The sequence below is a fragment of the Rhipicephalus microplus genome, unplaced genomic scaffold, assembly GCF_043290135.1.
Source record: "Rhipicephalus microplus isolate Deutch F79 unplaced genomic scaffold, USDA_Rmic scaffold_12, whole genome shotgun sequence".
NCBI classification, from domain to species: domain Eukaryota; kingdom Metazoa; phylum Arthropoda; class Arachnida; order Ixodida; family Ixodidae; genus Rhipicephalus; species Rhipicephalus microplus.
Genome location: NW_027464585.1, coordinates 41,782,081 through 41,795,844, shown reverse-complemented (window position 1 = coordinate 41,795,844; position 13,764 = coordinate 41,782,081).

Genomic DNA, 13,764 nt, shown 5'->3' with positions numbered 1-13,764 from the left:
CGGCGATTGGCAACCTTGCCCCCGGAGGTCGCGGCAGTTAGTTTCCCTGCAAGGGCTTGGGGAGCGGTTTATGATGCCATCAGCGTAGCTTCGGCGATTCGGGGAAGTGTGAGCGCGCTCGTGCAGGTGAGGGAGAACACCAGTGACGAATTCGTGAAGACGCTTGGTTGGTTGGCAGGTGATCAGCACCATGGTCACGAGGGTCTTCAAAATAAAATGAAGCGGGACGAAAAAACTTTTCAAAAGGGGCTTCTCGATGACAGCAGTAGCGCCAGAGGTGGCCTGGTTCGCAGCATTGGAAACAAAGGGGTCGATGGCCGGCAGTGCGCCAAAAGTCGGTCCGGCGTACTGGTGGTCGCCGCACAAGTTCCCTCTGCTAGCAAGGCAAGGTAACGGGCCGTGTCTGAAAGGGTGCTTCTTCTGGGGCTGGCGGATGACGGCGGACGGATCAGCATAGATCAATGGACGTGGTTCAGGTGGTGGCGACGGTGATGGAAAGGCTTGCCGTAGTTTGTGGCACACGATTTCCTCAACAGAAGCAACTGGAGGCTCGGTAGACGGAAGGCCGAGGGCGCGCAGCTCTTCCCGCAGGAGTTGTCTAATTATTTGCCGTAAAGAGCTTTCAGAAATGGCAGCGTTTTGAGCGTCGGCACCAACAGGTGTTTTGTCGGGTAGGCGGTAAAAGTGGCAGCATCGTTTTCGGAGTGCCCACTCAATGACAGTCGCTTCTTTGATTAATTCATCCACTGTTGTTGGAGAGTTCTGTACATGGCTGGTGAAAAACGGTTCCTTAACTCTCCGCATCAGGTGACAAACTTTCCTAGCCTCGAGCATGTCAGAGTCAGCGCAGCGACATAGATGGGTCATATCCTCAGCGAACATGGCGACGCTTTCGTTCGGCTTTTTCCCGCGAACTTCAATCATCTGTTGCGCGAAATCCCGTTGGTCCGCAGTCAGGAATGTCTGGAGAAGCTTTTGGTCGAAATTATCTCAGGTTTGGAAAGTAGGCACCCAGTTCTCTTACTAGGTGCGAGCTCTATTTTCCAATGCGAAGCAGGCACGGCCAAGTTTCTCTTGCACGCCTCAAAGGTTCACCACAGCGGTCTGCTCGAACTGGTCGAGCCCGTCCTCGACATCTTTATGCGGTTCTCCATGGTAGACTACAGGAACACGAGAAGTCTCAAAAGTTACCTGGTAAGGATGAGTCGTCTGGGCCGGAGGGAAGTTCGCAGACGTTGAAGGGGCCACCAATTGGGTAAGAGGCGATGCAGTCAAGAGTTCTGGATTTAGGCCTAGTAGGCGCCAGCTGAATCAGTGTACTGGAGTCGTAGCAAGATGTTCAAGCACCGGACTGTGTGTACGATCCCAAACAACGCTTTCCTGCATCAGGTTGCAGGCCCCAGCAGCTCCTTCAGTGTCGCGATGTGAAGACAAAAGTATATCAACACGCTGAGAAAGGAGAAGCGGGTCGGTCTTTTTATTCACCGCGCGCGAGAGAGTTCCTCGTCTTTCTCGTTGTTGCGTTCTGCACAAAAGCGTGAAGATGCGCGTATGCACTGTCGCCTTCATTTTTTTCGCGGGACGCACGTGACAGTATGTTGTTTCCGCTAAATCTTTCACTTTGTTCGTTGTTATGTATATTTTTCGCTCTTTTAGCTCTCCTTGCCTTGTGATTGTCGGGGTGCATGTTTTTTGGAATCGGTAAGATTACTAACATTTCCTGATCTCATACGGGATATGCTTTTTGGCGCCAAATATATTTACGTAGTTTATCACCAGTTCCTCTAGTATGGCTCTGCCCCGCCGCAGTGGTCTAGTCGCTAAGGTACTCGGCTGCTGACCCGCAGGTCGTGGGTTCAAATTCCGGCTGCTGCTGCTGCATTTCCGATGGAGGCGGAAATGTTCTAGGCTCGTGTGCTCAGATTCGGGTGCATGTTAAAGAACCCCAAGTGGTCGAATTTCCCGGAGCCCTCCACTACGGCGTCTCTCATAATCAAATGGTGGTTTTGGGCCGTAAAACCCCATATATCAACCAATCAATGAAAATGGCTCTGCCTGTTTTACTCTGCGTTAGTATTTCGAATTGTGCGATTCTTTGAGATTTTATAAGCTATTCTGATGTGTTGTGAAGCCCTAATTGAACTAATGTCTCACTAGGGGTAGTTATTGGAAGACCGATCGCCTGTTTAAAAACTCGTCTAATGATTCTGTCAATCCTTTCTTTCTCGGCTACTTGCAGTCTAAGGTACGGAATCACATAAATAATACGACTGATGACAGAAGCCTGTTCCAGTCTTATTATACTGATTTCCTTCATACCATAGTGCCGGTTTGGAATTCGTATAAATAGACACATAATTCGCTGCGCACTGTTATCAAGTAATCTAATTACCTCTCCGTTATGCCTGTTCGAGCGGATTCGGAGTCCCAGAATTCTTATGCTTTCGACTGTAGGTATTTGCTTTTTTTCCAACAGACTTTAACGTTGTGTTTTTCCTGGATACTTTTCGTCCCCTACATGTCGGGTTATAGAAAAGATGTTCCGGTTTTTCCAGCGAGCCTTGTGATCCTGAACGGGTGGCACATTCTTTTACAATATTCACTGCGGTTTGTAAAGTTTCCTTTATGTAACCGTCAATACCCTCTGCCACCCACAAGGTAATTTCGTCTGCATGAAGGCTATGGTGCAGTCCTGGAGTTTCCTTCAGTCTGGTAGGGAGAGCTAACACGGCCACGTTAAAAAGAAAGGGGGATAGAACTAACCTTGCGGCATACCTCTGCTGCCCAAACTAAATCCTTGGGATTCTGTTTTGCTTAGTATTGTTCTTGCAGTCCGCTCAGTTAAAAAGTCTTTTATACAGTTTTATACTCTTTTTCTTACCTCTTACGCTTGAAGAATGGCAAATATTGTTTTTTTGTGACGTATTATCAAATGCCTTTTTAGAGAAATATTTTTAATTCACGAGAAGTACTTCATGGAAGAGATCAACATTGGTTATCTATAACTGCATTACCAGAAAAATTACGAAATAGTCGCTTGTACTGATTCTTTGTGCAGTGTGCTGGCTGGTTTGGTAATCAATGTTTACGTTCCTGTGTTTTGTGGTGCTTTTTTATTGTAACATATCGCGCGCCTTCCAGTCGGTCTTCACTAAATATCGCTACATGTCAGAGGGATCTGGTAGACCACATAACCGCAAACGCGTATGTGAGCGTGTTATTATTGGGCTGAATGGTTGAAAGTTTCGCAGTGTGTGCATTTCTTGGCCGTCCGAGCAGTATTTGGCACGGTACAAGACAATTTAAGACAAAACAATACTGCCTACATTTAGGCGTAGAAATTCAGGTGGTTTTCTGCCAAAGAATATACCAATTGAGTTTGCATTAGCCCTTGTTGTCAAATTTGTATTTACATTAGGCGCACTAAGTCCACTCACGACTTGAGGCAGGCAAGGCGCCTACAGAAAACAAATTCAACGGCGAATCATTTCACTTCAATCCTGTCACTGGAAACATCTGTGCGAATCTTTGGATCCACACAAGCCTTTGACGCAGATATGGAGGATTTTCCGTGGCCTACGAACATCGCAACATCAACATCGCCCCTTCAAGTGTCTTTCTCTCCACCAAGGATGCACCGAAATTGAAGTAGCAGAAGATTTTTGCATGAAAGTTGTCGGTCATGCGTCCGCGTGCACCACGCACCACCTAGAAAACGCTCCAGTTTCCAGAGATTCAAGAATGAATACCTTTTTCTCTCTAGAGGAACTACAAGCGGCCTTGACGGCATGCAAACGATCTTCATCGCCTGGTCCAGATGGGATCACGTACATGGCTCTTTGCAACCTCGGAGAAGCAGCTCAACGGGCCCTTCTATCTGTGTACAACGACTCGTGGAGCAGCGGATTTATCCCTTATTCATGGAAATCCAGCCGCCTCGTCCCTGTGCTTAAACCAGGTAAATCTCCTCTGCACTTGACCTCTTATCGCCCCATCGCGCTTACCAGCTGTTTCGGGAAAGTGATGGAGAGGATGATTTTGACTCGCCTAGAGTGGTATACCATGCGCCATGAGGTATACCCTCATGCTATGACAGGCTTTCGGCGTGGGATGTCCGCAATTGATAACATTATAGACCTGGTCTCATCTGTTCAGCATGAAAAAAGACTGAAACGTTTATCTGCGGCGTTGTTCTTGGACGTGAAAGGTGCATACGATAACGTATCACATGAAGCCATTCTGGATGTCATCGAAAATGTTGGATTAGGGGGTCGGGTTTACCAATGAATCCACAGCTATCTGAAAGACAGAGCTTTCTTTGTACAGACGGAGAATGGCACAACAACGCACCGTTGCAACCGTCTAGGTGTGCCTCAAGGCGGCGTTCTTAGCCCCACACTTTTCAATCTAGCGCTACTCGGCCTGGTTGATGCACTTCCAAAATCTGTCCATCTATCAATATATGCAGATGACATCTGCATCTGGGCGTCAGGCGTAACACGTTTTCATTTGCGTAGGCAGGCTTCAGAGAGCGGCAAAAATAGCGACAAAGTACCTGGAAGAACAGGAACTAGAGCTGTCATCAGAGAAATGCGTGCTCGCTTATAGCATTCACGCATAAGGCTATGAGCCCATAAGTTATTGAAATCAACGGACACACGATCAACTACGTGAAGACCCACCGATTCCTCGGAGTCATAGTTGATCGCGACCTCTCCTGGAGCCCTCACATCGCTTACATGAAAACTAAACTCACCATGATCACCCACGTGCTCAGGTTTCATGCTGGAAAAACGTGGGGTGCATCGGTACAAGCAATGCTCCAACTCTACACTGTTTTGTTCCTCCGTTATATGCGATACAGCTTACCCGTGCTTTGCGGGATCCGAAGAACAAACTTGCGCGTCCTCCAGTCGATCCAAGCCCAAGCCCTGAGGATATGCCTTGGTCTCCCGAGATGTGCGTCTACAGCAGCGACAGTCATCATTGCGCGTGATTATCCAGTCAACGCATACATCCGCGTAGACGCTTTGAGAATGAACATAAGACATTTCGCTCGGCTTCCATCTCATCACCTAGCCTCACTTCGAACTTCCAGGCCCCACTCAGCGTTCAGCGCAACTGTAGCTCAGCATTGCGCAGTGCTTCCATTGCACGTCACGCATGCAGCACAGCCGCCGATACCATTATGGTGCCTACACCCACTCAAATCCCTTCTGACAATTCCTGGCATACAAAATAAGAAGAAGTCGTCGCATCTAGCCCTGAAACAGCCCACATTACTTTTCCTGCAAGAGAAGCACAACGAACGCCTTCACATTTACACGGATGGCTCGGTGTCTTTAGTAAGCTCTGCAGGGGTGGTGGTTATTCCCGCGAGGCACATCACAATGAAATTCATAACATAGCAATTGACGTCGTCGACAGCTGCAGAACTTGCAGCCATTCGTGCAGCTCGGGAGTTTATAGTCAAAGAAACCTCGGGAATTTGGTCGATCTTCTCGGACTTGAAGGCATCTCTTCAATCTCTTATATCACCCTTTCGCCATGGACCTAATGAACAGTTAGTAGCTGAAATAAGGCTTCTTCATCACCAAGCAACCGAAAAACAGCACAGCATATTGTATCAGTGGATACCAGGTCATTGCGGTATATATGGCAATGACCGCGCAGATGAGGCCGCTAGATCTGCACACGATGGTACCCAATACACAGCCATCCCATTCTCAAGAACCGACGCAGCTACAAGACTTCGTTCGCTTGCACGTGACTTCACACTGGTACAGTGGAACTCGACAGACTTCACAAACGCGCGCCTGCATAACTTGGATCCCGATCTGCAGCTTCGTCTTCCCCTAAGGATATCTCGAGCTGAGGAGACTCTTCTATGCCGCCTGTCGCTTGGAGTGGCCTTCACAAACGAATACTCTTATCTCATTGGGATGGCCAGCTCTCCTATATGCACTTACTGCACTTTCGAAGAAACCATCGCGCACCCTCTGTGTGAGTGCACCTATTTCAACGTGCAAAGACAAGAACTCACTGCAGCTCTGGATAGACTAGACAATCGGCCTTTGTCGGAACAAAGGATTCTGGGTCATTGGCCGAGCCCATCCTCAGCCCAGAAGGCTTTGAAAGCTTTGCTGCGCTTTTTGCGGACAACTGGCCTCAGAGACGGACTTTAGTGTCATATACTCTTTGATGTTGCCTTTCCTCTGTCGCAATTTTTTTTGTAATTTCTCCCTCTCTTCGCAACATTTCTTTTTAACATCTTTCATTCCCCTCACCCCTTTCCCCAGCACAGGGTAGCCAGCTGGTCTAAGAACTGGCTAACCTCCCTGTCTTTCCGCTTTAACTTTCTTCCTCCTCTTCCTCCTCCTTGTATTGATATTTTCGACCGAGAAAACCTTTTATCACATAAGTAAACGGTAAATGTAGCGGTATTATGAATGCTTCCATCCCACTAATGCAAATTATACAAAAAGAAGTTCCCAAAATGTTTCCTTGAGTTCTGCCATATTAAAACTGACAGTTCAATATGGAAACTGGAATCTGATTTAATTGTTGTAAATGAAATAAATAAATCTTTCTTCTTTTCTTCATCATTTTATCTTTCTAAACAAGTCATACATGTACTTCACAAAGTTATTTTGAATAAATCCTAATAATGAGCCACGTCCAAAATTTTAACTCTAAGGGTTCACTAATGTAGTAAAATATTGTGACTTCCAAACCTAATAAATTTAGGAGAAGATGACGTGTTTTCTTGTTTGCACCAAAAGTCTACTTTTGTAGGTGAAATTTGGCCACAACCGTGCTAATACTTTTTTCGGATGGCACCGAGCATGAAGCAATGCAAATGTATGGCGTAAAAGCCGGAAAACGACATATGGGTACACCAGAAATCGGTGAGACTTTCAAAAAACCGTGGTCACCACGCACAATCGCGTTGTCGATACGTACCAAGACATTAGATCATCGGACTGTGATGCAGGGTTCTTGTTGCTGATTTGTTTTTCTCCCGGGCTGAGCCTCAGAGAGTTTTGTTAATAAGGACAAAGCCGTTCGGTTTCCAAGAAACACACAAAAAGTTTAATTGAAAAGTAAAAAGGCAAAGATTCCTCACAAAACAAAACACTTAATAAACAGTTGACTGGACATGACGAAACACATCTGTAAACACCCAACAAGAACGTTCAAAGTCAGTAACTAAACCTAACGTTCGAAAGAGGCTGAGTGATGGGAGTAGCGCAAGAGTATCGGTGCAGTCTCACCCACAAGTTGGTTTTCGGCGGTGATGAGAAACCGGAACGCCGTGACTCCTGCGTCAGCGCGTGGGCTGGACGAGGACGAGGGAACGCTGGCTGCTGGCGACACGTCGAAAAGCCCTACCAAATCGTGATGGTTTCGGCTTGAGGAGCGTGTACACGTCGGAGACGGGAGAACGCAGGCTGGTGGCGACGCGTCCGGGAACTAGGGTCGACCTAGTCAAGCAGCTGGGCGCACAGCTCGGGCCCGGAGCCCGACGGCTGTAGCTCGCCTGCCGGAACCAAAGTCCGCAGGCCCTGGAAAGGAGTTCAGGACCGGATGGCCACGGTCCTTTGGAGCGGGAACCCGACAGCAGGAGGTCCCGGCCGGTGGAAGTCCTGTAGGCTCGGGTCCGGAACCCAACGGCCCATCTTCAGCGCCCGGTCCGGTGACGACCTTCCGCTTGCACTGCCTGCCTCGAATTCCCCTTGCTCTGGTCTCCCCAGGCTCCTGCTTCAGCTCTGGCCCACTTGTCTCGTTCTCATTGGAGATACTACTGTTTCGTGGTGTCAAGCCATTGGGCCTTGAAATCTCCGTGTTCGCTGCCCATTGGATGTTTTACCTTTTGTTTACTTCACGTCCTGCCACGCATCCTCGTGCTTGACGCTCTTTAACGTCGTCATTCTTGTTTAAGCAGCACCGCACGTGCACTCTGGTATTTCTCCTTTTGTTTTTTTTTTTTTTCGTGACGCGCACTTTTCGAAGGCGCGCACTTTGAACGCGCACCACACATCACATACGCCCCCCTTTTATTCAAGTTTTTTTTTTTAGAAAAAAAAAAACTGCCGATGAGTGCGCGTTCTGCACTACGTCACAATTAAACCACATATTTGCACCACGCAGTTCAACACATCACCGGGCTACAGTTCGCTACATCGTCCAAATGTCCACACTTAAACTTTAGATTCACCCAATTGCATTTAAAAGTTCTGAAACCCGGAATAAACCTTTTTACTACAAAATCGACTATGGACAAAGCTACTTGTGTCCGCATCTAAAAGTCGAAGTCCAGAAAGAGCTACCGGTTTTCTAACCCTACACTCAGGTTATCGCGTCCCAAACCAGACGCACTGCCCTTCTCGCACGTTTCGAAAGTAACTGTGGCAAACATGCTTTTATGCACTTTCGCTGAAACGCGTGTCTGCGCCCCCGCCGGCCACATGAACGCTTACCGGTCACAGAGGAACAGGGCGCGGTCTCGAGCCGTCGGCGTCGACACGAAACGCACTGAGACACGAATGTCCAAATGCCACAATCTCTCACACAAATGCTTTCTTTTAATTCACCATCTAATGAACACAAGCTCGGGGTGCCCTCAGCAAGCCCAAACGCTCCGACAAGCGTGTGAGGTTCCTGGATTCTTGAGAAGGGATGCCGTTGTGCTCGGTCATTATACAGCTCATCTTGAGTGGACTTAATTATAGGTTCAAAACCAATCACGTTCTCAGGTTCAAGACCCTGTCTGGCATTCTCCATACCTACTATCGAGCCCACCTCCGATTCGATACTGTTTATTTTGAAGAGTGCTTCAGCACTCCCATCGTGTTTTCTCGGACAAATAGCAGTTACGCTATCCTGTGAACTAGAATCCCCTCTCTCTCTGAGTGAGATATATGTATGGTCTAGGACCATTGACGTGGTGCCTGCTGCTACCTCTGTCGGTACAAAACAATCAGTGGCCACTATATCAGAGCCTTCATGGCATTCGCTGCCATCTTCCCAATGACGTTCTAGCGCTCCTTCCATGGAGCTATTGAGAGGTAGCCCTACCCCTTCCCGAAATGTGCTCGGCCTCTGAGACGTTCTGATACACACCTCATTCTGAATGGAGCTTCTTCGTTCCCTGCTATCGAAGCTTTGCTCCACAACATTTTCCACAGCTTCTAGGTCGCCCATATCCAGGCGCTCTTCTTCATAGGTGCTTGGCCTCTCAGAGGTCCCCAAGCAGCTAACGGAGGTAATATGTTCCCAGCCAGAGAAGCTTTCCGTCGCTTCAGCAAACTCCTCATGACTCCTGCCTTCTTGGCTGTCCACCTCTCTGCCTTCCTCTATCTGAGCTTCTCGCTCCGAAGTAAGGCTGTCGCGAGGCTCGAGGCCAACCTTGCAGGAATCGACTTCCCTCCAGCAAACGCTGCTATCGGAGCAAACATTCACCGCTTGCTCGACCTTCTGCATCGCCAGCTGCCCCCTTTTCGCCATCGCAAGCTCGAGTCGCCGCTCGAAGTCCACCCTCTCTAATTGGAGCTGCTGCTTCAGTATGCGTGTCTGACGCTCTAGCAACACTTTATTTTCACGCGTTACGCGCTCTAGCTCCTCCTTCTTAGCTCTAAGCACCAATTCAAGCTTTTCCTTCGCCGCCTTTCGTTCTGCAGCCCGTTGCTCACGCTCCCTCTCCATCCGCTCCTCGTACCATACTCTAAACTCCGCTCCCGTCAGTCCCATTTTATCCGCCAACTCAATTAACTCCCACGTGTTCGTCATCGTGTTAACCGCGTCAAAAAATCTACTGGAAAAACAAACGACTTTGTCCTGTCGCTGCGGACGCCAATTTGTGATGCAGGGTTCTTGTTGCTGATTTGTTTTTCTCCCGGGCTGAGCCTCAGAGAGTTTTGTTAATAAGGACAAAGCCGTTCGGTTTCCAAGAAACACACAAAAAGTTTAATTGAAAAGTAAAAAGGCAAAGATTCCTCACAAAACAAAACACTTAATAAACAGTTGACTGGACATGACGAAACACATCTGTAAACACCCAACAAGAACGTTCAAAGTCAGTAACTAAACCTAACGTTCGAAAGAGGCTGAGTGATGGGAGTAGCGCAAGAGTATCGGTGCAGTCTCACCCACAAGTTGGTTTTCGGCGGTGATGAGAAACCGGAACGCCGTGACTCCTGCGTCAGCGCGTGGGCTGGACGAGGACGAGGGAACGCTGGCTGCTGGCGACACGTCGAAAAGCCCTACCAAATCGTGATGGTTTCGGCTTGAGGAGCGTGTACACGTCGGAGACGGGAGAACGCAGGCTGGTGGCGACGCGTCCGGGAACTAGGGTCGACCTAGTCAAGCAGCTGGGCGCACAGCTCGGGCCCGGAGCCCGACGGCTGTAGCTCGCCTGCCGGAACCAAAGTCCGCAGGCCCTGGAAAGGAGTTCAGGACCGGATGGCCACGGTCCTTTGGAGCGGGAACCCGACAGCAGGAGGTCCCGGCCGGTGGAAGTCCTGTAGGCTCGGGTCCGGAACCCAACGGCCCATCTTCAGCGCCCGGTCCGGTGACGACCTTCCGCTTGCACTGCCTGCCTCGAATTCCCCTTGCTCTGGTCTCCCCAGGCTCCTGCTTCAGCTCTGGCCCACTTGTCTCGTTCTCATTGGAGATACTACTGTTTCGTGGTGTCAAGCCATTGGGCCTTGAAATCTCCGTGTTCGCTGCCCATTGGATGTTTTACCTTTTGTTTACTTCACGTCCTGCCACGCATCCTCGTGCTTGACGCTCTTTAACGTCGTCATTCTTGTTTAAGCAGCACCGCACGTGCACTCTGGTATTTCTCCTTTTGTTTTTTTTTTTTTCGTGACGCGCACTTTTCGAAGGCGCGCACTTTGAACGCGCACCACACATCACACGGACACAGCCATGTTCTACTTGTGAAGGAAGGTGCAAAAATGAAAGTTGCGATGTGACGACGTGCGCTCATTGCGCCATCTTTCTTGTAATGCCGAAAACACAGAAGCGGTAAGCGGTAGGCATAAATAGCTTGCCGTTTCAACGGTGAAGAACGTTCTCCGGGGTGGCTCAGTGGTTAACGCCTAATTTCACGATGCCGAGGTTCCGCGTTTTTGGAGGTTTCGAGATCTTGGAGATGTATGTATTAGCAAGCCTTCAATTGCCTTGTCACCCAAGAAACTGGCGTTCCTGCGTACGCAGTGATACGTGATTTAATCTGTGAGGTTTTTTCGTTGTCCTATTTATCGTTTTTTCTTGTAGGTAGATGACATTGTCGTGCATTTATCTGAATAAACGTGCTTTTTCTGCTTGCTCGCCTGACGATTATGGTTTAAAAGCGGCTTGGAAGTGGAAAATGAACATGTTGTTGCTAGTAGCGCTCTGTCTTCTCAGTTTATTTTTTCCTGTGTTCGTTTTTTCGCCTCGCGCTACATAAATTTCCTTCAAGTTTCTTTCAGCAGAGGACCCATGTTCGTTTTCCCGCCCCAGAGTGTTTATTGCTGTTTTTTTCCTTCTTGCGTTTTTCATAAATAGATACATATACATATACGGTGCATGACATCGACGCCGACGCCGAAGCCAGCGGCAAAATCCAGCCGAGAGTGTCTTCTGCTGTGGAACACCTGTGACTGCAATGTGTACCTTGCGTTCCTCTTCCCAATCTCTTCACGCACGATCTGTCGAATCAGGTGGCGTAGAAAAAACTCGTTGTTCGCGGTAAGTGCGGCAACGCCTGCAGCTGCGTCGGCAGCCGGGCGATAAGGCTGATGGTACCGTTGCTGCAGCGCACGCTATATTGCGGTGGTATCCTGGATGAACTCGTACACTGTTGTTAGCGAATTGCACACAAGACTAACAAACAGCGGCTCTCTGACGCCCCTGATGAGATGGCTTATCTTTTAAGCCTCGGTCATGTTGGGGCCCGCGTGGTGGCACAAACGCACCCTATATATTCTCAGCAAACATGGCGGCGCTTTCATGCAAACATTGGGTGCATGCCTCAAGAAGGCGTTGTGCGTTTTCGTGTCAGTCCGCGTTACCAAAGGTGTCAAGAAACGGATTACAAAACTCCTCCCCTGTCGTCATGCCTCGTGGTTGATAAATCACGTCTTTGCGCCGTCTTCGAAGATGAAGTATACGTGAAAGAGCTTCCCATCGAGACTCTGGTAGTTCAATTTAGCTACCCATTCAAACTGTTCAAGCCAGTCTTGCACATCTTCGTTCGGTCGGCCATGAAATGATTCAGGAATGCGCCTGTTCTGGACCGTCACCTGTGCAGGGGTGGCTGCCAGGAGGGTTGCTCCTTCTAAAAGGTAAAATTCTGGTTCACGACTTTGAAGGTGACGGCTTGAGCTGTGCACGGGCGTCTTTACGCGTGGCTGTCTCGCAGGGCTGAACTATGGCTTCTCACAGGGGTGCTTATAATGAGGTGATGGTACCCAGCACTTCCAGCAGTGTCGCGGGTTATAAAATACAGGGGGTTTATTTAGGAACACAGTGAGTAGAACTCGTAGAGACACTCTCAAAAGAGGGCCGCTAAGATTGTAATCTTGTTCACACGCCTGCGCTGCGCTTGCTTGCTTGCTTGCTTGCTTGTTCCTTTCTTTTGTGGCTCTCACCCACTAAGGGGGATTGGCCAAGAAGCCAGTGGTTAATGCAAGTCAATACCTTTAGGTTTTAAGACTAGGGGAATATGACTACTGTGTTTTGACTGTGAAATTATTTTGGTGCAATGTAAAAAAAGGAAAAATTGGGGGGGAGAAATAATAGAATTTGTTAAATATTTGAGATGGAATTGTTATATGAGCGCTGCGCCTTTCGAGGAAATCCACTATCTTCATTGTTGTCGCTATCTCGCAGCTATACGCAGCTATGCACGCGGCATTATATAGCTGCAATTCAAACCCGGGCTTCAGCAGATATTTTACTTGTGCACCACTTTGAAGAATCCTCGCGCAACTCCTAAAACGATTACACATTGCAAACTACTGACCGCGGCACCTGAAGCGGCTTGACGTCGTTTGGGCTTCACTTTCTGTACAATGGTGCTGTGGCCGTTCCGAGCGCTCCCCTTTTACAAATACTCTGTAGCTTTGATAAAAGAATAGCTATGTTCTGAGCAATCCTTGCACTGTGTAAAATACGGCTGTGCACCCTTTACCACTGACAGGACATTGCAATTGTAGCGGAAGCTGCTCAGCACCACCGCATTCTTTTCTATCCCGTCTGCAGCCGGCAGTCGACAGCGCGCCTACTCGCGGTGCCAGCGCCTCCTCCTCCGTGTTCGGACAACAACGTGTTGTCGGGGCGGGCTCCGGGGATTAGCACCGGCGGCATGCTACGTCTGCTCGCTCGGGGGCCCCCTTTTCCTCTTTCTTGTAGAAGAACGCGGGGGTGCCTCCTTCTCTCTCTCGTCGAGGGGAACTCTCGTCACTCGCACGGAGTGGAAATAAACAGTCTTGCTCTGCAACTCCAAACCTGCTTCACGTCTCCTTTCTCGCTGCCTTGGCAGCCAACATTCCCGGCCGCTACAAAATTGGTGACCCGAACGCTTCAACGAACACGCCGCGATGAGCTCCGACGACAACGCTGCTGCCTCCACGCCTGCAGTCATCGCCAAAGAACTGAAGCTACCAAATTTTTGGCCGAAAAATCCAAGAGTTTGGTTCAGCCAAGTGGAGGCCCGTTTTCAGCTCCGGCACATCACCTCGCAGTCGACAAAATACCTTCATGTCGTCGCAGCCC